Raw genomic sequence first — 26,789 nt, 5'->3', positions numbered from 1 at the left:
CATACATTTTCTGAAGGACTTGAAGTCTGAAACTCAAATGTATGTCATTATTTAGTGAGTTCAGTACTGAGATCATCCAAGTGATTTGCCAGAAAACCACAGATTTTATGAGGAACAGACCAAAAATATGAACCAAAAATCTGCACATTCTGTGAATATCTGGACAGCTGAGAGGTACGCTGACTGCTGCCTGCAGCTGATTGTGGCCACCAGTGGGTTATGCTATAGACTGACTGTTTCACTGGGGATTACTTTGCAATCATTGATTCTACACCAGTGCCCTATCCTTACTAAGAGAAAATGCACCTGAGTTGCATGTTGGCGACTCTTGCATGTGACCTTGTGACCGTCTCTCTTTCTGAACCATGTGTTGGCTACTATCAAGCCATTTGCAAGACAGAAGTCTAGAATGGCCTCTCTTTCCTTATTCCTGTTGCCCCACCCATGTGGACCAAGGCAGTCCTCATGTCCTGTTCTGTCTGTCCCAATATGTGTATTCAAGTCACCTGTTATCAACAACAATCCACGTTATCCTGTTTTATACAGAGAGTGTTTCCATTATGTCCTGATAGCTAATATTTTTGAGGTCACTAATTTTTTTAATTATGAATCTCTGAGGTCTCTCAAGTTAAGTAATATGTTTAGACAAATGTATGATAAAAAGTTCATTATATTTAATAATAGGTCTGATGAGATATGAGTAAAGGGGAATTAAGATTTCTTTGGATCTAGTGGAGATGCTGTTGGAGATTAGATGGGCCAGAAAGAAGGCTGTCAGCAGTGGAAATATGATGGTCAAATAATGAAGAATTTTGAACAAGGATGCCTGGATCTCTTAACACAGTGTCTGACTGGAGGAGTGTGACACCTATATGGTATGTGGAAACACTTTGTTTGCCAAAATTAATTATGTTACACTTTTTTCACAAGTAATTTGAGAGCATTATCCTTGCAGCAAATTGCTACCATGGTCTAACACATATTGGAGCAAGTGAGAGTGAGTGAAAGATCAAAGAACAAAATCCAGTTTACAGTTATCTGCAAACTTAGATAACTGTAGGCCAGGAGTGTTGGCCTTAATGCCTGAGAAATAGATAGCAAATAGAAGAAGACCCAGTAGTTGGCCCTGTGTATATGACTGGTAAATGTTTTCAGAAGTGGCTCCTGCAACTGTAACCACATTTGAGTCAGAGAACCAGTTAGTTATCCTCCACACAACATAAGGATTCATACTAAGAGTTACAAGTGTGTCAATAATGTACGCATGGGAAATACTGTCAAAGACCTTGGCCAGATGTAGATATGCTGTATGAACTGCATAACTGCTATCTGCTTCAGTTACTTTTTGAAGAAATTAAAGAGACAAGACCTTCCTTTAACAAAGTCAAATGGATAAGCGTCCACTATTAAGAGCTATTTATTCCTTTAATTGCAGTAAGGTAGTCTACACTTTGTTCCTGAGCATTTCTATTGCCAGAAAACAGAGTCTGCAGTAACTGACTTTATAGATATTAAAACAATGAACACAACACTGAGGAGAACATTTTTATACAACCACAATAACTGCATATAGAACTACAGTACTATGCCAAGATTTCTCACTTTACTAGTAAATCAGGGGCTAGCCCTGAAGATGTCTCAGTAAAATGCACTGATGCCTTCCTATTTCTAATAATTTTATACTAACTGTGCCTATTTTAAACTTTTTTTACTTAATTTGCACTTTCCATCGACCTTTGCATATATGTGAATCTCAGAGGCTATCAAAATTGTGAATTCTAAAACATTTGATGATATTTTGGCTCTGTTGCTGAAATTCTTATGCGAATTAGGCATTTCGGCAGTCAAGTCTATGAAATGCATTATAATGCATATGTATAAGTGTACATACTGGTATAGATGGGTTCCTATTTCTTTTGGTAAGCCACAAATTGCTCATGCAGATGTATTTGAGCTCTTGCAGCCTCAAACCTATGGCATAATGCAAGTGCACATGCAACTAAACTGGGAATGTTTATATAGCTAGCAGCAGCCAACTTATGGTATAAGGTGCCAGACAGAGTGATGTCACACTTTAGTGGATGTGATTCACACCCTAGTACTCACACTTTCATATGTACCTCTTCATTCTTATTCGAACCTGCATAAGCAACATGGACTCTGTGAAGGTTCAGGCTCATGTCCCAAACTGGTCCGAAAAGGATATCAAGGATAAAGGTGGGGGAGTACACAGAAAATGCCAGGCTATTTTTTCTACCCGAACTTTTATGGGAAGCGATTACAGAAATATCAGTTGAAAATGTCGCACTCCTTTGAAGCACATTGCACACACAGTCAGTGTCAGTATTCCCTTTTTTGTGCTATTTTCTCTTATTTTTACAGCACTAGATGAGGTTGCTTATAACCACACACACTACTTGAGGTAACAGGAATGGCTGATTCCCCAACCACATATGTATGGTTTACCATCAACAAGAACATTTAAAAGTGCAAATAAAATAAAAATAAAATTAAATGGAATAATTATTTAACCACATATTGCAACCTATCAAGCTGTCATATGTACAGCTAAAGTAACTAGGCAGTAAATACAGATGTAATGAAGGTTACACCATTAATTACAGAAATTCATATAGTTATTCAGTCATAATAAAGGAAATACAATATTAGAAAGATGAATGCTTTTGATGTGCCAGAAGACCACTATCTGAACCAGAAGTTGTCTCCATTTATTGTTAAAGTAATTAATATGCAGTCATATATTTCATTACTGACAGCATAACATTGCTGAATTTAGAGGAGTATGATTAGGCTGCCGATCGTAACAAGTATATTATGTGCTTGAGACATGGATGCAAAGAAATTTGCTCGACAGGTAATTCTTGGCATTGATGTCAAAAACACATAATGATTTTTATGACTGGAGATCTGATCATAATTTATTGTAGTGCATGGAGATTTATCTGCTCAATTTATGACAAATTAGTCAAAGTAAGATTTAAAAAAAAAAAAACGTAATGTGTTGTGCTGGCTTTGAAAGCCGGTAAAGCAGTGGGTAAGTGGTTACATATTCCCTGTTTAAAGGAAGCAGTTGTGATCAAAATACTGAGATGACAGCAGGAAGAAATGGGAAGTTGAAATTAAACATCTCTCTAAGCATTGTTAAGGTTGGATCTCACACTGTAGGAGTTCTGAACCAGGATGTAATTTAGTTGTTTTTTAGACTAATCATGGCACTCCATGTAGTACAAAAAAATTGCTGCTCTGATTTCTACCTCATTGAAATAAAGGCATTTGCTATTAATCATTTATTAGCCATTTGTCATCATCATTTTCTCCCTCTCTGTTTTTTTCCTGTTTTGCTTCTTTTTTTATTTCTTTCCAATTTTTATTCATTTTTCTTTTTGCAGTTCCAGTAAGAGTGTGGACATCTTGACTGCAGTAGACTATGTGACAGATCACCCCCCCACCCCCACCCGCCGTGTGTGTGTGTGTGTGTGTGTGTGTGTGTGTGTGTGTGTGTGTGTGTGTGTGTGCATGCGTGAGTGTGTGCATGTGTGTGTGTGTGTGTGTGTGTGTGTGTGTGTGTGTGTGTGTGTGTGTGTGTGTGTGTGTGTATGTGTGTCTGTGTTTTATAAGTCACTTAATGAACACATGCAGTACAGAAAATATTTTCTGTATAGAGTGTAACCTTTAGGCTTTCTTACAGAAGCCTTTCAGATATAAAAGTTTAAGTACCCTGACTCTTCAATGCTCATAAATAAGGGACAACTATCAATGAAGCATTGCATGGAAAGGCGCCTATGTAAACAGGCACACAACCTAAACACTGGCTAGCAATCTTATGTTTAGAAGGTAATGTTCTGAGTTTATTAATTGGCTACAACTGAAAAGTCATAAGGGGTATTCAGAAAGATCATTCTAGTTGCAGTGCTATACTATATAACACCAATGGATTAACATGACATGGTCTAGAGCTGATTAGGTATGAAAGATGTCCAGCATAATACCAACATACTGAGGAATGGGCTGCATAGTTAATGATCACAGCTGCATTAACGGCAGTCATTACACTACTGCAGTGGCTGCACTGAGTGGTCACATGACTGGTGTGAGAGGCACAAGAATGTTGCATGTCTGATGCAATACACATTCACATGTGCAAAGAAGTGCATTATAACTTCAACACTGGGGCCACCACAGCAAAGTGCCAGCACAGTTAATGATATAAATGGGGAGGAAAGGGGAAGACAGCAGGCCCAGAAAATGGGCAAGAACAAACAGAGGAAAACACACTAGGGTAAACTGAAGGGAAGATGGGTAGGAAGGAAAGGGAGTATATTTTGTGGGAACAAGTGCCAGGTTTTCTGTTTATGTTAAGATATCTAGAGAGGTATGGTAGCAAGGAGCAGGTTTAAGGAGGAAAATGGGTATAGGGAGGGTAACAGGGCAGACACATAACCCAAACATACAACACAGAGCCTGACAAGGGAGGCATGGATATAAGGGGTAAACAATGGAGAGAGATGCAGACACGGGGAGACAACTGATAATGGAGAGGCCTAGACTACAAACAGGATGTGGGTAGTAATACAAAGGTAGGAGAGTACCATGATAGGAGACAGGGAAGAGTATGCATGCTCTGGTGATCTGCCAAATTAACCTAGAAGGTAACAACCCAGATGTCAGTGACTTCCATGGCTGACATCATGGGCAGGTTCTATCTCTGGTGACCCGATGGATGGGGCTAGTTGGCTATGTGACCTTATCAGCCACACTAAGGGTCACCTTCCACACTATGTCCTCCCCCTCCTCCCAGCAAACATACAAATCTAAAGATTGCAGATGACTCAGCAACCATCACTCTAGCCAGAGCAGATCCACTCTTCTTCAACCTGAATCATAACTGAACAGAAAAATTAGTAAACCAAAAGAGAAAGAAAAGGAGAAAATAGCACACATTCATAGATATGAGCGCTACAAGAATACGTTAATATTCCATTGCAGAAATCGATATACTTCTCATATCCTGTCACCAGGCCTCACAACTCAGTGCAATGTCCTCAACCAATGTAAAACGTAAGTACGACAGTAATCAGTAAATAATTACCTGACAAAAATCCATTGGCAACAACAACTGACAGTCAAAATGTGCAGTGCCAAACCATATACATAACACTTACAACAGAAAATTGTCTTCCTTCTCTCTAAACTCTGCCTCCCACTGATAGATCCGGTCAGGGCAGTACCTCCACTGGTTGTCATTCCTGTGCTGGTACTGTTCTCTATAGCAGGTGATGCCAACAGCATCATTTACTCTTGGGCCCTGGTACCAATAAGTGATCTTATACATGGTGCCATCACCATGAGCCAACAGATGTTGCCTATAGCCCTTGTGCAGCAAATGGCTTATCAGGTTGGATTCCTGATGAAACTAATCCCTGAAAAGGTTACAGGTTGGAATGTGAATGAAAGCCTTAGTCCCATACAAACAACTGCACATACAGAAGGCCTCATGATATGTATCACTGAGCAGCAAGTTTCTATAATGAAACATTTCAGTGCAGCACACATATAGTGCTACAAGCTTCACAGTGCCCATGCATGAGTTCACTGTACACATAACTTTCAGCCCAGGCATGAGCAAGGACAAGAGTGGTAGCACTGACTCCAGCTGATAATGCATTTCATTACAGAGACCTTCATAGTAATTCACTTCAGTGGCATAACTACTGCAACATGCGACCCACTTTAGCAAGATAATTAGATAAGTAACTATATTGAGGGAGAACATTTTATGATGAGCAACGAAGGAGTTGGAATATTGTGGTTATCTGTGTGTTGCCATATCTGGATATTGACTGCAGGCAAGATAACTAGTAATGGGCCTTAGGACTGCTTGATGCATGCAAGAGTGTATGGAAGCAGCCAGAACAGATACCAAGCAGTGGAGTATGTCAGGTAAAATACCATGTGACCATGACAGGAGACTGATTTATTTAGGTGGGTCGGAAAAGCTTACCATGATAGGCAACAGAGGAGATGGACATGACAGGTTACTGTCCTGCTGTAGTCTGGCTCACCATGACAGGGAACAGAGGACATGGACATGACAGGATACTGTCCTGCTATTAAAGGGGGCAACATTGTACCATATGTATACAAACTGCAAATTATGCTAGAGGAGATATGATTCTTCATGTACAAAGGTCATAATACATACTGTCGACACAATGCTTTCAGATTGTAGGTAGTGGTAACATGTCCATTGCTGCTGACAGTATGACATAGAGTGTAAATGGCTGCAACATATTAACAGACAGGTCTGTGGAGACCAAATGGGGGTAAGATAACAATGCTGACATATCGGTGTCTGGTAAGGATGGCCATGGACACACATCCACATGCACGCACACACATACACACACGCGCACACACACACACAAACGCACACACACAGACACACACACACACACACACATGCACACACACACACACACACACACACACACACACACACACACACACACACACACACACACACACACACACACACACACACACAACAGCAGTGATCAACATAAGTAAGTCACAGGTGTACATCTTGTCATATGACCAAGAGAATAGCAGTGGCTGGAGAATTTCACTGCCTCAGAGACATTGGTACTTCTGCAGGACCTATGTACACATGTGTATCCTTGAGAAGAATAAGACAGACAAGAGTTTCCTGGAGCAGGTATGGCATAAAGGGATGCAAGATATCAGTGTTGTGGGTGACTATAATGGGACAGTATTACAGGTGCACTTCAAGGTGACTGATATGGACTCATGTTAGGACCAAGGCACAAGATATTGTGAAGGGCAGGTCTACCACAAGAGATGGACCCCCAACTTAGAGGCATCTCACAGAGGTGGAGGAATTCCTGGTAACACTGTCTGTGGCAGGTGAGACACCTTATATCTAGGAGTACCTTGGATATGGGACTCAGGCTGGTGACAACAGTCCAGGTATCTGCAAGGGATGTCCCATGGTAGTAGCAACATATTCCATTTCTGTTGTACTGTCACCCACTAGGGTAAATTGGTTATCAACAGAACACATACAAATATCTGTTTTCCATACACATAGAGGCTGGAGCTGTGACAACTTAAACCACAACATATGTATGTGTGACTAATTGACATGTAGCACTATGTGTGCCAAGTGCTGGTGGGTATGATATATATATATTCCGTGATTGCCACATATATCTTACCATTATGCTTTCACAGGTTCCACTAGTGCTGGGTCCACGACAACAGCTGAGCACACACCTGATGTTGTCTGCTCACCTTTTGCTGCTAATGGCACCATGCACATGGTACAATCAAATGACACAGTGGAATTGTCATCAACTCTAACACTGAAAGGCACACATGCATCCCCACATATGAGATAACTGTGGAAAAGTAGGATGAACTTCTGATACCACCTCTGTTTAGCTCTGGATGTTCTATCTATGTTAGTTCCACCCAACGTCACAGGGGTCACCAGCAGAGGTGGACTTAGTGAGGTGCATTATGCATTGGTGCATGCATCCACCATATGTGGAAAGGTATCACGTTAGCTGTCACCAACATGACTCCAGTACATTCTATGGCCTGGGTGTCACCTCTGACATCATTCAGCAGATGATCAGTTCAGTGATCCATGAACAGTTGGCCACTATTCACACCATGTCAGAGATGTTGAACATGCTGTGTGGTGTACTTTAGGTAATGTAACTACTGCAGGGACTGATGGACATCCTAAAACACATGCAGGGCAAAAAGGCATACAGGGATCTGCAGCAGACATACCTGATGAGGACAGTGGTGGCTCAATTTACAACCATTAGTGTGGTCATGGGGATACTGGCAAATACCCACTGTGGCCATATGGTTTCATGTTGATTTAATGTCAACTCTGTCACTGAGTGCTAATTGATAATAAAATAATAATAAATAAATAAATAAAACCACTGACACAATGTTTGGAAAACCTCAGAGCTATTTTTATTATTATTATTATTATTATTATTATTATTATTATATATTTTTTTGCAGGAGACAAAACCCCCTACACTCCATGTATGGGGGGACACCCCCACACCCCAAAACTTAAATATACCTACTTTGAGATTGCACAACACTGGAGAAAAAAGAAAACTACTTTGTAAAAATAGTTTTGTCCAAATATCTTTGATTTCTCAACACTTGCATAAAGGGCTGTCAATTGAATGACACATTCCTGGCCATACTAGGGGCCAGATATACTCTGCATAGTTACAAGTTAGGTATGCACATTGGCACACATTGTTCCAAAGATTGCATCACTGTCATCTCTAGCTATGGCTCTCTCCACAGCTAGCCATGGACACTTCCATGGTCATGGCCAATGCTCTTCTGGCTTCACAGCCGGGATTTTGCAAATTCACACCATTCCAAACCCTTGCTAGCCTGCTGAGTACAATGGCTATTTATGGCTGCTTGCTGGGTCATGGATGTCAACATCTATTGCCTCCCTCATGGATGGACCACAGCAGGGTTACTGTACATAATCTAAAAGTGCTACACCATCTACTGGACAGGATGCCTCTTGTTGTGAAACCATAGGATCACATGGTACACTCCACCACACAACACAGAAGCTCCACTCCGACACTGGAGGATGTAATCCCTGACTCTGTCCAACCTGTTACCCAATCTACTCACGAAGTGCTATACCATTAGTTGTACAGGATGTCTCCTGTCCTGTCACTGCAGGGCCACACAGTATGCCTGGCCAGAGTTCAACCTCCTAGGCATGCACATGGCTGCCACATCCACACTTGCCATAATCCCTACACCTACATCTATCATAACATTGCTGTTCCCTGTCACTCTGCCTCTAACTTCATGTGTGCAAATGATGATAACTGTACCTTACCCATCCATCTGGCCTGTGTGAGTAATGTGACATCTGATGCACAACATGGTCAGTCACTGCACTGAAAAACATAGCATGGGCATGTTACTGTATACATTTACATTGCCCATGGCTGTGGACCACTCATTGCATATTTGTCAGTGTTAGTACATATTGCTTTCACCTTTGCCTCTTGGGGTATTACTGCAGCCATTTCTTTTGATGATTCCTTAACCAACTTCTCCTCCACTCCTGATACAGGTCTGTCTGGAGGCATTACAATGTTTCCACATTGTTACTACTTTCACATCTGTACATTGTGGATGGATTCTGCCATATCCTTTGTACTTCTAACCTTTATAGTTGCTGTTAATAAAGCTAGAGATAACAGCAAAACCATCTCCTTATTTCTAGACTTGTCTCAAGCCTTTGACATAGTTTGCCACAGTGAACTTCTACTTCAAATGTCCTGACTAGGCCTTTCACAACCCATACTTCTATAGTTCAGAAACTACTTGTCGAATAGATATCAGTCAGTAAAATGGCACTCCAGTCTCTCTCCTTACCTACCAGTCACCCCCGCTGTCCTACAAGGGTATATCCTTGGTCCCCTCCTCTTTAACATTCTTGCCAACACCCTTTACACATCCATACAACAGGCCTCAGTAAAATAATACACATATGACTCCATACTCATATGCACATCTGACAACCTGGCACATCTCCAAAATTTTACTCAGGAAGCTTTAACATGGTTTTGTAACTCACAACTCATGCTGACCCCCCCCCCACAAAATACTTTTGCTCCAAATCCCTCTCTCATGAAAAAAGAAAATGTAAAATACTCTGCCTTAATAATACAAAAGTCACTTCTCATAGCAAATTATTTGGGATAATAGTGGATGATAATCTTATAAATTGCAAAAAAAAAAAATTCACCAAAAAATAGTGATGCTTTATTGAGCGAAAAATATTCTCACCAATGCAACGAAAATTACACTTGCCACTACTTACCTTCTCTCCTGACTACTTTGTGGTACCCTCATCCTTACTAACCTGTAGACATCACAATAAGCAAAACTTGAAAAAACGATATAATAAAGTTGCTAAATTTGCAGCAAATATCCCTTTCAGAACCCACCACCACTTATCACTAAAAAGAACAAAAATCGGTTAGAACTATCCTATCAACTAACATATACACAACTTCTTATCCCCTGTAAAACTATCCATCATGGCCAGGGGGCTATGGATGGGGAGAGGATGTCATCAACCATGTTTCAAAGACTTATCTTGCATGACCTGTGACATATAACAGCGGGCACCAATATAAGTGGACTGATGCATATGCCCATGGGAATAGCATATCAAGGACTCTTTTGCTGGCTAACTGTGGACTTAGCATCTAGATGGTTTTGGAGAGTCCCCACACATAAAATGCTAGCATAGATTGCATGTGTACATAAGTAGGAATCAAGAGAATTGCCTGGTTAACTCACAGATATATTGTATATCATATTCTCACATTGCACACCACTTGTCAGTTCATGAGTGGAAGCCCTTTCTAATGATATACCAGTCACCATGTACAGCAAGTGGGATCTTGATGGCTATGTGGGTGCAATCCATAGCACCAAGGGCCTCTGAGATAATGACCTCATAGAGGTGATTGTGTCATTTGCTGTCCATAAAAAAAAACAAATATGCTCTTCCAGACATTGCAACATCATGTCAAGGAACTGGTATATTATTTGTGAAGCAAGTGCTGGGAAACTCCTAATATATCCCCTATTTAATTGCTGAAAAGTCCCTGTAGCAAGGATGGTTAATGTTACACAAACTTTTGTGCCATTAGGGTAGCCATTACACACATTCCTCTTGACTTCATTTGAGGGTAACATATGTCTACTAACCCCCATAAGATGTCACTGCCTACAGATTAAAGGCCAGTAATGTCCCTGGCCATGGTGTTGATGGAATGTTGTCTATTGGCAGACCCATCTGCAAAGTTGGTCTTGGACACTGGCTCCAAAGACAGGCATGACCACATGCTGCCCTGCTAAAACAATTGTCACAACTCATCACACTCATTTTGTACATTTTTGAATCATACCAACATGTTTTTTTTTTCATTTCCATATGTGATGTCTCTAATTAGCATGTTGACTCTCATTTACATACAATTATGCACTTATTTGCATATTATACATACTGTGCTATTTCTCTTGAAGCATGGCTGTTCTCTGTGTCTCTGTATCATTCTCATCATGTGTATTGGTGCCCATTGCATTATTTTGTATAGCACTGCATGCAATTTCTTACTTAATTCCCCCTCCCACAGTTTACAATGAAGTATATTTCAATAGTACAGTACACAGTTTTCTTTACATTTACCATGGTGTACACAGTATAGCATAGAATTGGCTTAATCCTGGGATATGTATGATTAATATTCATTGCTCTTTTCATGTCATCTGTGTGTCTCTCTCCCTCTCATTAAATCATTAATGGTGGTATTCAAAGATGGCCGCTGTTTATGAACACTGCTAATCTACAGCTCTTCAATACTTATGGAATAAATTCAATCCAGAGGAAATACCAGCACCTATTCAATAACAATTTTCTGAATTAACAACTCTAATTAATACTCAGAAACTCAGAAGGGTAAATGAACCTGAAGAAATAACAAATATATCAAGATTAAAACAAATTACCTGAGACTGAAGAAAGACTCAAGGAAAGCAGCCGTGTGCTCAGAGCACTCTACACATTTACATCTCACTATAAACCAAGAAGTTTCTACTTTTACAAATGTCAAAAGAAGATAAAAATATGGACACTACAACAACAAAAACTAAACTTTCAGAACTTTTATTTGAACTCTAAAAGACAGAAAATAACAAATAATAAAATAACAGAAAATAACAAAGCAACAAGACACTGCAAAATCAGGGAATAAAAATAAAACAGATCAACTGGCAAACTTGGATGATATAAAAGCAGTCTTACTACCTATCCAAGAAGCAATAAAAGAACTATCTACTCAAGTGCAATCCTTTGGAACTTCCTTCAATAAAATCTTGGAAAGAATGGACAAATCTGAAGCCAAAATCACAGAGAATGAGAACAAAATAGCCCTGTTAGCTAAAAAATCTGACACACATGAAGTAAACATTCAAAATATGCAAGCTAAAATTATTGATCTTGAGGCAAGATCTAGAAGAAATAACATAATCATCAGAGGCATGCCGTAAAATATTCAACATAATGATCTGATCCCATCTATCATTCAAATACTTGTAACACTACTCAAATACCCAAAAACTGCACATCAAATAACAATTGAAAGAGCACACAGAGCCATGAGAGAATCTCAAGCTTCAAATATTCCAAGACCTGTCTATGCCAAACTTCTTAACTATCAAGATGTTAATAAAATATTATTATCTGCAAAGAAAAATGGAGGATCTTTAATATGGAACAACAACAGAATATCTATAGCCCAAGACTTGCCTCTACAAATTAGGCAAGCCAGACAGCTTCTATCACCTTATTGCAGATTTTTGATTGATAAAAAACTAAAATTCCAAATGAAGTACCCAAATACTCTAATATTTTTGTTTGATGGGGTCAAACATGCAGTTACTAACAGGAGAGAAGCAAAACCCACCTTTATGTCGGTTTTCAAATCCATTCCTGCCATAAAGGACTAGATTCATGCTCTGTTGCAGTTTGCTGATCCTTCTAGGTCAGATACATCTCCCAGCAACAGCCGAGGACTTATTTTTCATGTATCTGGTGTTTGCCTTGCCCTAGGCCATATTTTAGGTCTGGCGCGATCTTCTTTTTCCATTATACAAGGCGCAAGAGCTTCAACAGGACACAACCTGAAAGTCATGCTGGCTTTCCCACGAGAGGAACTGAAAGCTGTCTTGCAGCTCTAGAGGTAGTCTTGAAGAGGTGGCACTTCCGGAAGTCCGTCTGCAATCTGAGTCCCCCTTTGAGAAGCTAAACAATCAGCTTAGCTGTCTGGAAGCTCGAAGGGAAGATTAAAGGATCTATAATCAAAAAAAAAAAAAAAGTAATCTATTGTTACAATAAACACTAAACATATTTATAATAATGTTAAATGACATTCCCTTCGCCCCAGAGCTATTTCTAACTAGTGCTCCAGATGAAATGCTCTGCATTACAATTTAACACTGTAAGAGTATTCTCTTGTGCAGGTCTATAAACCCCTTGTTTGACTTAATGTCTTAATTGTCGTGTCAAGCTACAATTTTAAATCCTATCAGGCACTTCAGCTGTCAGTGGCATGGGTCTTGCTTTACGAAATAAATTCTCAGTGGCATATCCTTTGCAGAATATTAAAAGTGCATATACAAAGCAGCCAACTGTTGGCATAATGGTACCTTGCCAAAATATACATTCATTGAAGGAGATGACTGTGGTTTTGGCTTTGTCTTTACTCTAAAGGTGCAGCAAACTTGCAGTTCATAGTATCTTGCTTTGGTGTGCTAAAAGCAAACACTGTTTGCATACTCTTTTCAGAGAAAAATGCCACTCCTAAAAGTAATTTATTTTGGTTCTGCTGTGAAATGCTGACTTCCTGAAAGTAGACAGTCCAAGAGTATGAAAAATGCCTGAAATCCAAAAAGCAGAAAAACTCCTGTATGGGTGTTTTTTTTTTTTTTCAAGCCCCTCTGAACCCCAGATGTGTGTGTGTGGGGCCAAGCCCCCAACATCACCCCAAGTTATATACACCAATCCCATGGTTGCACTAACTCAAAGAAGGTAGAAATCTTCCTTAAAAAGTGAATCATTGCTGGAACATAATTACAAATGGCACTGGCTTTAACATCTCAAATCAACATAATAAGCTGTACAACTTTATTTGTATATGGATATGTTTAAAACTAGTTATAAAGCATTTTACTCTGCTGACAGATTTGAAAGCAATATATTTTTAATGCATCAAAATACATTTTCACAAGATAGCATAACCTTGACTTCATGAGCACAAGATTTAAATTTATTTAATTTTATTTTTATTAAATCCATCACAGATTACTGTGCATCTTTTGAAATTTTATAAAGACTTTATAAGAGAACCTATATTAAGCTTTGTCCCTTATGTGGAAGTAAATTTGCTGTTAACCGAAAACTAAATAAGTCATAAACTAACAGGCTCACTCACACTAGTGCTGAGAGCTTTAACTCATATAAAAACACCACTTGACTACTAGTATGTCAGGACTTGGATATGTGTGGCCAGGTGGGATTTCGAAGGTAGTGAATCAGATAACTTAATTTGGAATGGAAAATATAAAAATAGTCATAAGCTGATACTCACAAAAGCGCATAAATAATTTCTGAAGATTTAGCTTTGGAGGTCCTGACTGGTATATCATATTATGGACCCTGGCAAATATAAATACATTAACCAGTTATGGAGCCTACACCTAGATATAAGCATAGATTTGTGCTGAATACTCCACAAGTAATTATTTTGAGTAAGTGTTACTGTGACAATTTGTATATAGCTCCAGGTCTCTTAAATTCACTTGGTTCTCAATACATGTTGGATCAAAACTTAATATAGAATGAGTTGGGATAACTTGTGTGATAAAGAAATTACATATATTAAGGTATTAATTCTTTTACAGAGATTGGAATGGAACAAGGTCCTTTACGATTAGGTATAACGGGTGATTTACGAAGGGTAGTTGAGATTTTACCTTCTTTCTTGTTATTATCCTACCTGGCATAACCCCACAAGATTACTGAAAAGGACCATTTTTGATGGTTTATGACTACAAGATTATATTACACATATACATAACCCTAAAGTTTCAAGGGCCTGAAGCAAGAAAAAAGCATCTATATGTCACACCTTTATTAAATCTTATACTATAATTCATCAAAGCCTTATAGGAAAGATTCTAATTTACTGTACTTTAACAAGCCATGGACTACTAATCACTAGGTACTCAAACCTGTTTGGTTCTGATATCCAACTGAATGTTGAATTATTTATGTTTATGTCTATATATATACATGAGCCTGAACTGCTATATAATTATATTGTTTTCTCCAGGACTCAGTAAGAATATATAAAATGCATTATCTGATAAATATCAATTATATGGTAGAGAGAAGTCGCCTCTAGACCTCTTTAACACAGTGCCATTCAAGACCTAAATATTACAGGGCAAAGGTAGTAGAACTGAGGGGTTCAAGAAGTCTTGATTCACCTGAAGTGAAAATTTTGATTACTCCCCCTAAAGCAAGATAAGGTATAATCGGAAATATAAGTATCTGGCCTAGAGGAGGAAGAATCACACACAACTAAGTTTAGACAAGGAAGGGATATATTTCATGAATATAGTTATGAAACTAAACTTGAGACAATAATCTATAGTTGACAATTTCTCAAATATTTTTAGTGATAAGTTGCTTAAATTGCTGTTTGCTGCTTTTAGTTATAAACAGGACTGGTGCAAAGGATTATTCAAACTTTGACAACCCATAAATAAATCTAACAAGAAGAAAAGTGGGTTATAATAGCAGTGTTTGTTAGGGAATGAGTGGGATAGGCTTTGTACAAATAATTTTAGGTTATACAGGGCCAATAAGTTTCCTTTACCTTTTATATACAAACATACAAGGTATATACTTACTATTAATACAAAAAAAAAAAAACAAAACCTAATTATTGTCAGGTCCTGTTAAATTCCTGGTCCAGCAGATTAGTGGGTAGGCACAGGGAAGGGACGGGAATTAAAGAATGCTTTCATAACATACTTTTGATAAGAAATCAACACAAACCAATATGTCTACACAAATTTCAAGACTACTTACACAAAATAAAAGCTTTATGAATGTGGGAAATAGATTCATGGAATACTAAAGGTCACCAGAGCATAGGGAAAAGGAAACTGTTTCATCATCTATTTTTGCAGGCAAAGGCAAGCTTCATTCTACTTCAAGAAACTCATTTAACTAATGAGCAATGGTCAGAAATAAAAAAAAAATGGATAAGAGAAATAATTACCTCTGTAGACAAAACTAATAGTGCTGGAGTAGCGATAATCATTAAGGATCAATACCAAGATAAAATCATAGAAACCAAAATAGATAATGGAGGTAGATGGTGCTATGTGATTCTTTCAACTACCGTTTATGATAAGCCCATTATACTTCTCAATATATATGCACCATGTAATAACCAACATTCCTTCTTCGCCACATTGTACCCTATTTTAAATCAATACAACAACCATTACATAATCATAGGGGGGGACTGGAATGCATACCAAAACCCTAAACAGGATAAATCAAGCCCACAGAGATCATGCAATAATCAAGCAATGTTAGCATTAAGCAAACTTAAATATGATTTTAAATTATATGATCCCTTCAAATATGGAAGTAACTCAAATACCTCAAATAACTTTACGTTTTACTCCAACTGTCATAAAATGTGGTCAAGAATTGACTTTTTCCTAATCTCAGAAACACTAATTAATCTTGACCCAACAGTATTTATTCATGCCCACTACTTGTCTGACCACTCTAAAATTACCTTAAATATTATTAAGTCTACTAGAAGCGATTCACCATATCGAGGATATAACTGGTCCTTAAACCCCAATCTTTTAAATAAAAAGGAAATAATTCAGGAAATCCAGGACATACTTAAAAACTCACTAGTCAAGTTAGTAAAACAGGAACACCCCCCCTGATATTGAATGGGCGTCAACAAAAGCTCAGATAAGAAGTATCTTTCTCCAAAAAGCCTCTTACTACAAAAGAACTTAACTCAGAGAGGAACAGCTACTAGAGACTAAAATCAAATCTTTAGAACAGGATTTAATGAAAAACCATAACACGCAAACTGAAACAGAACTATTGAAATGTCAAAAAGACCTTTTCTTGATTCAAAATAATAAACTATCATTTTATGAAACTAAGATACTTGCAAAATATGCTAACCATATACAAACACCATCGCGAGCACTAGCAAGAATCATTAATCAGTCTAAAACACCATCTCAAATTCCTGAAATATCCTAAAAGAATAAAACTTATATGAAAACCGAAGATATTATCAACATTTTTGAAATGATATACTCACAAATCTATGGAGAACAAAAAAGTTACTCACAAATGATAATAAGAGAGACTTCCTACAAAAACTCAATTTTCCGAAAATTGATGAGAAACTACAAAAAGATTTAATAAAACCAATATCCATTGAAGAAATAATAACAACAATCAAAACATTGAAATCACACAAATCTTCTGGCCCAGATGGCCTTACCGCGGAGTTTTACAAAACATTCTACCGCATCATTGCACAAATTCTATCGCACATATTAAATTATATAATAAATAATAAAATTAATGATATTCATTTTAATGCATCCAAAACAATTTTCATTCCCAAAGAAAAGGCAGATCCTCAGAATCCAGACAACTATAGACCCATATCACTTCTTAATATTGATACTAAAATTCTGACATCTATTCTGGCTAATAGACTAAAGAAAATATCAAACATAATAATATCAAATGAACAATCTGGCTTTTTAACATCTAGGCAATCCAGTGATAATACATTAACACTACACACGTTAATTTCATATGCTAACCAAAACAATCTAAACATGTATGCACTCATTGTAGATGCACAGAAGGCCTTTGATAGAGTCAATATAAATTTTTTTATTTCAGATCTTACCCTACTTTAATATACCCCAAGAATTTATCTTAACTCTACAAACACTATACAATAACCCTTATACAACATTATATATAAATAAAAGGTGGTCTAACAGAATTCAAATTAGAAATGGTATGCGTCAAGGATGTCCTCTATCTCCCTTATTATTTAACCTATACTTAGAACCCCTATTCCTAAACATCAAACAAAATCTATATCATAATGCCCCAGTAATTTATAACACAAAAATCTCATTGTCAGCTTTTGCCGATGACCTTAACATATATTGTACAACACCAGCCACAGATACCAAAAAAATACTATCTGCCATAGAAGACTTTGCATCAATATCAAACTATAAAATAAACCTTAAAAAAACTAACATATTTCCTTTAAAAACTCTTAAACCTTTCTCACTTTTACCATTGATAGGTCAATTAAAATCAGAGGAAAAGATTAAATACGTAGGAATTACATTCTCTACAGATAACAAAACTTTTTATCTTAATAATATTAAACAAAATTGGGAACACATTTTATGTGACCTAAAGAGGTGGAAAAATCTGAAACTACCACCACTAGCAAAAGTTTTGATTATTAAAATGAATATCTTGCCCAGATTATTATACATTTTTAGGTCTTCACAGTTATTAATACCTAAGAAATTTTTTAAGCAAATTCACATTGAATCTGCTAAATTTATATTGGAACCAAAAAAAAGTAGAATATCATATGATAAACTGATGACCCCGAAAAGCAAAGGTGGCTTAGATCTACCGAATTTTGAAAATTACTACTTAATCATAAATGCCAATAGAACTTTAAGAATTGCAAACTACGATACATGAAGTAATGATTGGTCCCCACACTGGTTAAGAGTATGCTTTAAACATATTGAAAGCCTGAATATAAATCCAAAATCACTACCCCTTTTAAACAGCGATAATACTAAAACATATAATCTAATGGAACCCATTAAAAATTATATAACATTAACGCAAAATCTTTTTAGAGCAGTAAATCTCTTCCAACACATGATGATCCTACAACCCATACACAAAAATCCTAACTTAAAAATTAATAACCAGACACTAGATCTGAAAAGATTCCCACGTATAATCAACTTAACAATACAAGATATATATCCATATTTAAACTGTACAGCTCATGAATTAAGACATCAACTGGGCCTTCCCAAATCATATCTACTGATCTTGAGACAGATTAAGGAATTGTGTACAAGTTACCTTCAAAACGTAAACATTAATGAAGATGACTTAATGAAATGTATCTCACTATGGCAAGCCCTTCTACAAAATAGAAAATTTATAACATGCTCATACAAATTGATAAAAGATCTGAAATATCAAGAACGTATACTCTTGTCTAATTATTGGAAAGAAAAAATACCATCGGTCGAGAAAAATAAAATAATACAAGCAATTAACCTAACGGGAAAATCCGTATCCCTTCAAAAGTTAACATTTACCCAACTCATGATATATAATAATGCCTAATACACACGCCTTAGTTTGCATAAATTTAATCCTAAAAATTCTCCAAAGTGCCCACATTGTAAAGATTAAACTGCTGACCTTTTGCATATGTTCTGGAGCTGTAAATGTATATTTAAACTTTGGAACTCTCTGAAAATACAACTACAAAAGATGGGATATCAATCATCAACGCTTACATGGGAATTTATGATATTACATATCTCCCCAAATAACCTATCTAATACCCAAATAATCATCCTCATTAATATTTTTCTACTAATGAAACTATACATAGCTACGAACTGGTTGACCCCATCTAAAACCTCATGGAAAAGTTTTAGGATATTAGCGATAAAACATATATTAGTCCACAAATACATAATAAACAAACAAAACAAAAATTCCTATAATGTGAAACTCTGGGAACAAATTTTCAATATTATACTGGCATAAAGCAAAGAACTTGAAATACTCTTATAATATTCATAATAAAAAACATAACATGATATAAGACTTTATTAACCTAAGATACGAACCCTGGAGAAAATAACCTTTATCTCCTCCACTAAGAGGGAAGTATGGAAGCATTCATGTAAATAGTGTAAATATGTTGTAAGAATATTGCTGTTATCACTGTTTGATCATCACCTGTGTATTCTCTTCTGAAATGTTATGTAATGAAAATAAGGAAAACAATAAAGAAATATTATTGAAAAAAAATCATTAATGGCATACTCATTTAAGGAATAAATATTCAGCTGCAAATGAATAAAGAATAAAAAAGGATAATCAAAACCAGTTACCACAGAATTCAAAGAGATTTTAAATCAACTTCTGTGAGAAAAATTACACAAACAATATACAGCTAAATATTAAATTAAGTGTAGTAAAGTTGTTGTTCTAACAGTACTAGTTGTGTTAGTCACACAAAAGCTGGAATTCCTTTACACATTATCGCTCACAGTTGCACATCTTTTAATAGTAAAGATCAATAAATTGCAAACCAAGAAGGATTGTTTAGATAAGCTCTAGATTGTCCTCTCTGAAGTCTGTGTAATTTTATAGCTGACTATCTATCCCTTTCCAACAGCAAACAGTGAAAATTATTGATAAAAAGGCAAAATATAATGAAAATAAATCTCCTTGTCTAGAAGCTATCCATTTGTACCTGCAAGCAGTGAAAAATAGTAATAAAAATAAATTATAAATCAGAAAATAAATCTTCTCTTACCAGGCAGCTGCACAATCACAAACCAAGACAGAATTGTTTAGATAAGTCCCTTCTGCCTTTCTTCTTCCACTTTCAGCTAGACCACCTCCATCTACTCTCTATTATAATTCCTAACTACAGATTCAACACCATGGACACAGATGCACAAATTCTTTATATAAACTCTCACCTCCTCATCCATTGCATTTTTTTGCCCGCAAGCTATCTAATTTACTTATTTGTTTTGCGTTCTGTCTTCTAAAAATCTGCTCTTTTCTCACCCCATAAATTACTCTGCAAACATTAAAACAACCTATGTAATATCACTTCCTTTTCTAATGTTTTCTGACTTATGTTATTAAAGTTATTATTATCCTAAAACTTACCAAAGCTTTTATCAAAATAACACATCAAAGTCTCTATCAACTGTAATTCATCAAAGATCTCAAAGTCATCTAGATTAAGTACAAATTCCAACCTCACCACTAACTTATTTGCTTTTTACATTTTAGCAGCACTCAACTTCTACCCCTTTCATCATTATATGCACTGCCCCCATTTTGTCAGTATAGCTATACCATTCCTATTCACTCAGATCGTCGTTTCTTGTTACCCTAACATACCCTCTTTAGTTTAGCTTCCGCAACTCTTTATCCTTTAATTTGGTCTGGTGCAGTTAGACCAGAGGTAAACCCCATGTCCCCACTTTTCCCAACAGTGATCTCTTTGACTGGCTGATTAATAACCCACACATTATACATCTCCTTCCTCTCTATCCTCTCAATCCTACCATATACACACCTGCTCCCTCCCCCTGCTGGTTCATACTCCTCTCACCTCTAATCCAGTTGTTTCCAGTGATGATTGTTACCCTTCTCTGTTTCACAGGCCATATTAGTTAACCAATGCTCCCGCACCAAAATGCTGATGTCTCAGTAGTAATACACCCCTTTCTATGCCAATTTCTCTCTTTCCTCTCTGTTTCTAGCCTTGACTGGTTTCTCACACCTCTCCTTTCTTTGACTTTACTTCTCATAATTTCTGTATCATTTTTTCTTCCTTCTGTGTTTCACCTCACTCGTCCTGTGCTGACCTCTTCTACTGACTTATCCATTGTTCATATTCTTACCTTCATTCTTACTACCTCTCCCACTTCACCCTCCTAACCTTACCTTTTTAGTATTATTTCATTTCCCCACTGCAGTCCATACTGCCTTAATTTCACAATGATATTGCTAATGCCCAGTACAATCTTACAATCCTGCCTTGACTATCTTCCCTCCTCTAATTTCCCCCTAGTTTGAAGCTAAAAAGATGAGCCTTCACTGCTGCTTAACCTGTGCCTAGATCATGTTCTTTATAATTACCCAGCTATATTTTCTGTACATTAGTGAAATGTTAATCACCACTATATCTCTCCACACAAAATCAGTACAGACAAATGGAAAGTGTCCCTGACAGATGGACCAGCGCACACCACCTGGCAGTTAACAAAATGGTAACACTTCCTATTATGGTACCTCTCACCTAGTGGTCCAGATGGGGCTCTTATAGCCATATGGGTGCTGTCTGTTATACCGAGCACCTCAGGAAAGCATGCCATTCCATAGACAAAAAGCATGGTACTGGCTTGGTCCTGAGATGACACTGGAAAAGAGAGACACTCATCCACATCTGCTGAGAGTATATCAAGTAATTACTGCAATATACTCAAGCCAGAAGCCTGAAGTACCCAATATTTCCACAGTCTGTTTCTGAAAGGTCATTGTGGTGAGTATAATGATAGCTATACATATCTTGGTATCCATGGGAATAAGAAAGGTGGAAAAAGAACAGGAAGTCATCATATTTTAGAAAGAGCTAGCAGAAGATATGAAGGTGATAAACTGTTCAGTCAAAACAGAAGAAGACACCAGAAAAAGCAACAAAAAAAGATGTCAAAAGACTCTACTGCAACATCAATGGGTAAAACAGAGAAAACAGAGAAACATATTTACAGATATTACTAAAAACCAGAAAAGTAAGGGGTAGGGGAGGGGTACTACTAACTAACCCTCCTCAGCCTAAGTTGAAGAAAGAAAGGCAATAGGTATGTAATTGGGAATGACAAATATCTGAACAAAAGTCCATGTACACATCTTCTTCTTCCTTCAGCTGCTCCAGTTAGGGGTCACCACAGTGGATCAAATGTTTCCATTCCTTCCTGCCCTCTGCATCTTGCTCTGTCACACCAACCACCTGCATGTCCTCTCTAACCACATCCATAAACCTTATCATAGACCTTCCCCTTTTCCTCTTACCTGGCAGCTTCATCCTTAGCATCCTTTTCCCAATATACCCAGCATCTCTTCTTAGCGCATGTCCAAACCAAGTCAATGTCGTCTCTCTGGCTTTGTCTCCAGACTGTCCAACCTGGGCTGACCCTCTAATATACTGATTCCTAATCCTGTCCATCTTCATCACACCCAAAGCAAATATTAATATCTTTAACTCTGCCACCCCCAGCTCTGACTCCTGTGTTTTCATCAGTGCCACTGTGTCCAACCCATATAACATAGCCAGTCTCACTACCCTCTTGTAGACATTCCATTTCACTCTTACTAGTACCCATCAGTCGCAAGTCACTCCTGGTCTTCTCTCCACCTACTCCACCCTGCCCACACTCACTATTACTCTGAACTATTGATTCCAAATACTTAAACTCATCCGCCTTTGCCAACTCAACTCCCTGCATCCTCACCATTCCCCTATCCTTCCTCTCATTCACACACATATATTCTGTCTTAGTCCTGCTGACCTTCATTCCTCTCCAGTTTAGAGCATATCTCCACTTCTCTGGGGTATAAAAATCTAAAAAAATGAAAGGAGTGACTAGGTAAAGACAATGGGTAAGATGAGGTCTACAGCTCTACACATTGGGGCTAAAGAGAATAAGAGTGGTCGTGTCTCAACTTCTGTCAATTCTGTACTCTAATAGAAGAAGGTGGTAAAGGTGGTTTCTTGTATAGAAGGGGTAGCAAAAAACAAACAAACAAACATAAGATTGAAACACATGCATAAACCCCCCACCATGATCAGCGGAAGCATCCCAGAAATACTAATGGAAAAGGACTTGGAGGTATATTTGTCTGCTAACAGATTACTGTGCAGAAAGTATCAAGGTTTCATCAATGAGTGTAAACAGAGCTCTGTGAAGTGTTTAACTAGGCTAAAAAGGACATCTGTTACTTCAGGGCAGTGGACATAGCCTGTATGTAGATCAGCAACTCTTGAAAAGTGTGCTACATGGTGAGGTGCTAAATATGCTGGGAAATACAAATTCATGGACAAAATAATAAACAGATAACTGGATCAGAAGCATGGTGACTGTGGTATAACAGTGTAGGTGATGTCACCAGGCATATTTAGAATTCTCAACATTGGCATTCAACAACACCTAGATGCCAAAAAGTACAACTGTGTCTACTTACCTTAAATGTAGACGTTTGAGTGCCTTCATTGCTGCAGTAATAACAACCTGCAATATCCTTACTGTGGTAGCTCTTGACCAACCCAAATACCACAGAATTCATCTCCCTCATCCAGTCCTGGCAGATGCCCTCTCCCTGATGTCAGGACATCTGGGTCTATGAGTTGTCAGCTGGTTCCATGTTTTGAGAATTGGAGTCCCACACTCTGAACCCCAGTCAAGGAGTACAAAGCACTCAAACTGTCCCCAGTGGGACCCTGAACAGGAGAATCTGAAACATAAATTAATGAAGGGGGGTTGAATTCTAAGGATTACAGGGAAAGGTGAGGGTATGCACCACAACTGTTTAGGCAACAGAGGGGAAAGAGGGTGGGAAAGTAGACACAACTGTACTATGAACATCTTGTTTCACTGTTGCAGTAATAACAACCTGGGAGGAAACCTAAAGCAAAGTAATAGATGGATGGAAACAGTTTATGCTGAAGCCAGATGGATCTACAAGACAGATCTGGCCTGTCTCCTGGAGAAAATGGGTAAATTGAAGTGACTGGTAAAGGTGTGAACAGAAGACCAGGTGGCATCTTCCATAATTTCTTTGGTGGGAACCCCACTAAGAAAATCTGTGATAGCAGCAGTAGCCCTGGCAGAATGTGCTCTGATATGCTCAGGAGATTGCTTATCATGATGTTTGTAACAAAAACTAATGCAGTTAGAAATCCATTTCCAAATCATTTGCTTAATTATAGGCTTTCCTGTTTTGCTGCTAGTAAAGGCCAAAACTAGTTGGTCTATTTTCCTTATGTTCTTGTTTCTGTTCCAGGTAATATCTGAGCTTTTTACTTACATCTAGAGAATGAAGAATGTACTTTTTCTTGCACTGAGGGTTAGGAAAGAAGGCAGGAAGGAGTATAGACTGATTCAAAGAGACTTCAGAAACTACCTTGGACATAAAGTAGGGATTTGTCCTGAGAGTGACACTGTCAGAGTGAAAGATCAAGAAGGGCTTTGTGCATATTAGCACTTGCAATTCCAATACTTTCTTAGCTGAGGTAATAGCAACCAAAAGACAGTTTTCCAGGAAAGAAATGTTAGAAACAGCCACTGGTTCAAATGGTGGCAGGGTAAGCATCTCCAAAATAAAACTGAGATCCCAGGGTGGTGAAAGTACTCTCCTAAGAGGCCTGAGGTCATAACTCTGAACTGTACAGATTTTCACAGAATGTCCAGATTTTTGCCTCATGTTTTTGGTCCATTTTTCATAAAATTGTGGTTTTCTCGCAAATCAGTGGCAAATAATCAGTGGCAAATAATTAAGGACTGAACTTAGAAAATAATGGCAAATATTTGAGTTTCAGACTTCATACCCTTCAGAAAATTCAAGCTAATGCAAATCCTGTTATTCTATCAACGTTCTAAGTTTGTAAGAGCAGTATTTAAAAATTGTCCCTATGTTTTTGGCCTTTGTCCCACTTTTATTAATGGATTTGTCCAGATTTCTTGCTCTAAGAGGTTGAGAGGTATGCCTGAGGTGGAAGATGGTCATCAAAAATTGTTTGAAAAGGGGTTTAGAAAAAAGGTCTAGCTGTATAGGAAGGAAGGAAGGAAGGAAGGAAGGTGGACGTGGCCGATGCATGAAGTCTGACTGAGGAATGAGAAAGACTAGAGTTAAATAATTCAGATAAATAGATTATCACTACAGTAGTAGAGTAGTTTTGCAGGTACTGATAGCTGACCTTTGGAGTGGCATCAAACAGTAAACTTTTTCCATTTTGATATGTAAGATTTTCTAGTACATGATATTTTGGTCTCCTTCAAAATGGCCAGGATTTCCTTATCCAAAGATAAATCTTACGGGGAAATGGTTAAATCTTCCATGTTGACAACCTCAATGTGCTCAGACCAGGGTGTAGGATAGTTCCTCTGTTCTGGGTTAACAGGTTCACCTTCTGAGGTAACATCCAAGGTTCCTGTTTGTTCTTGCTGTAGAGAAGAGGAAAACAATGCTGCCATGGCCAAATCCTGCTATTAAGATCACCCTTCGTCTCTCCTCCCTGATATTCATTAATACCCTGGGGATGAGAGGTATGGGAAAGAAAGCATAGAGAATAGATCTGTCCAATGAAAATAAAAGTTGCTCATCCTCCAGGCCTTCCTGTCTGTGGCCCTTGCTCAAAATTGTCTAGCTGCTCATTTTGTTTTGTGGGAAAAAGTTATATTTCTGACATACCCCATTTCTGTTTTATCTATGGAAATGTATCCATACTTAATGTCCACTTGTTTGGGTCTGTGTGTGACCTGCTGAGGTGGTTTGCTAGGTATTATTGTCCCCTAGCAGGTACCGGGCCTTCAGATGTAGACTCATGAACAGAGCTGTTTCCCAAAGCTGCAGGGCTGGGCAACACAGATGGTAAAAATGTGCTCCTCCCTGTTTGCTTACATACTACATCACTGCGGTGTTGTCTGTCTTCACTAGGAAGAACCCCTGCTTTCCAGAGTTCCTTGAATGCCAACATGCCTTTTAGGAAAGCCAACATTTCTTTTTGGTTTATATGATTTTTTAAGAATGTTTGGTCCCATTTTCCCTCTGCTAAAAAGCTGCTGGACTATGCACCCTAGGCCAGATCTGAATCGTTTTTATGTGCAGTCTTACCAGTGGGACCGTCAGAATACATGAAAGCATATATCTCAAGGCTCTCAGGGGTTTGTTGCTGAGATGGCTGTCTGACTCTGAAGGGACTGAAAGTCCTGGGTCAGGAATTAAACTTCTTCGTCCAGTAGGAGGGCTATTGTATGTGTGTGTGCGTGTGTGTGTGTGTGTGTGTGTGTGTGTGTGTGTGTGTGTGTGTGTGTGTGTGTGTCTAGCAAAACTCCTTTATAGTGAAAGTCACTGTCAAGTGAAGGGAAGACTGCAGGTCCTTGACCGATTTGGCCTGAATTCAGCAATCATCCAGATAGGGATATAT

This window comes from Protopterus annectens, chromosome 1.part2, assembly GCF_019279795.1.
Source record: "Protopterus annectens isolate FY-2018-M chromosome 1.part2, PAN1.0, whole genome shotgun sequence".
Lineage (NCBI taxonomy): Eukaryota > Metazoa > Chordata > Ceratodontiformes > Protopteridae > Protopterus > Protopterus annectens.
Note: the sequence above shows the minus strand (reverse complement) of the source record.